This window comes from Cynara cardunculus (genome assembly GCF_001531365.2).
Source record: "Cynara cardunculus var. scolymus isolate 2C chromosome LG 8, CcrdV1, whole genome shotgun sequence".
NCBI lineage: Eukaryota > Viridiplantae > Streptophyta > Magnoliopsida > Asterales > Asteraceae > Cynara > Cynara cardunculus.
In genome coordinates, this window is record NC_037535.1 from 19,831,255 (window position 1) to 19,832,724 (window position 1,470).

The following is a 1,470-nucleotide window of genomic DNA, read 5'->3' on the forward strand; positions in this document are numbered from 1 at the left end:
AATTACTTTGTTATTGAACTTAAATTAAATTATAATTAAAAAATTACACAAAAAATGAGGAATTTTAAATAGTTAATTTGATACTAATATCGATATAATTTTGTCAAATTTTTATGATATCTTCAAATTTATATTTTATTCAAAAATAAAAACATCGTCGCTTTTTTCAAAATCACATAAGACCATATTATAACATCGATTGAGATAAAAAAAAATGAAATACTAAAATCAAGATGTATCTCGCTACATTACGCAAGTACCTTTCTAGTCTTTAGTTATGAGATTGAAGAAATCTCTTTTAGTTATTCAGGATAGAAATGGCATTTAATTAATTAAAAATATAATAATAACGTATTTTTATTATAGACATTTATTTTGAAACTTTAATGATAGATTTTGTAAGAGTCTTGAATTAGTTATGTTTTTATGTTAAAAAATATTGAATTTAGACATATTGTACTTTTTTTACGTTCCCTAAACTGTGAAATCATCCAATCCCTAACGACGTTGGAATAGGTTGTCACAGGAACGAAAAAAATAGCGTTGCATCACAATACAACTAGTTGTGTACCCGCGCAATGCGGCGGGAGCCGTGAATTTTAACGATTTTGAAGTTTCACTGGTTTTATTAGAGAAGATTTAACGATGATATAAGTTACACTTGGTTTTATTAGAGAAGATTTAACGATGATATAAGTTACATTTGGTCTTTACATATTAATACAATTTGAATAAATAAAAGTTATGGTTCCAATTACAGTCCATCGATGAAAAAAATTGTATAACGGTTTAAAAATCAAATATATTTAAAATCTAACATATTTAAATGACTCTACAAATGTGCTTGATTTACACCAAGAGCAAAAAGTCAAGAAATCGAGAGCGAGACCGAGAGTTCTAGAGCAATTGAATGAGAGATGAATGAGAGAACTTTAATAAATCATAGTGAATATCAGTTTGAATTTCACATTAGGGGATGAGGAGAAGACATAGAGGTATGAGAGAGTGAAGACATAGTGAAATGTGTCAAAAATATCTTGAGAACATGAAAAGAAAAGATAATAATGTGCATTGGTAACTTGCACTATATGTTATTTTAATTGTAAATTAAGATTTGTAAAACTAAATGTATAAAGTAGTAGTACTTAATACATTAAAAATAACATATAATACAAGTTAGCAATTATGTGGAATGTTATCGCACTTAATTGTAGATTTATTTTTTATTCTTTATCTCAATTAATATAATACGATTTTATATGGTTTTGAGAAATCGATGATGTTTTTATTTTTAAATGAAATATAAATTTGAAGATAACATAAAATTTTGAAAATAAATAAATCGATATTAGTATCATATTAACTATTTAATAGTTCTCATTTCTTTGGTATAAGTTTTTTAATTCAAATTTTTTATTATAATTTAATTTAGGTTTAATAACAAAATAATTTATATTTGGTTTAATAATA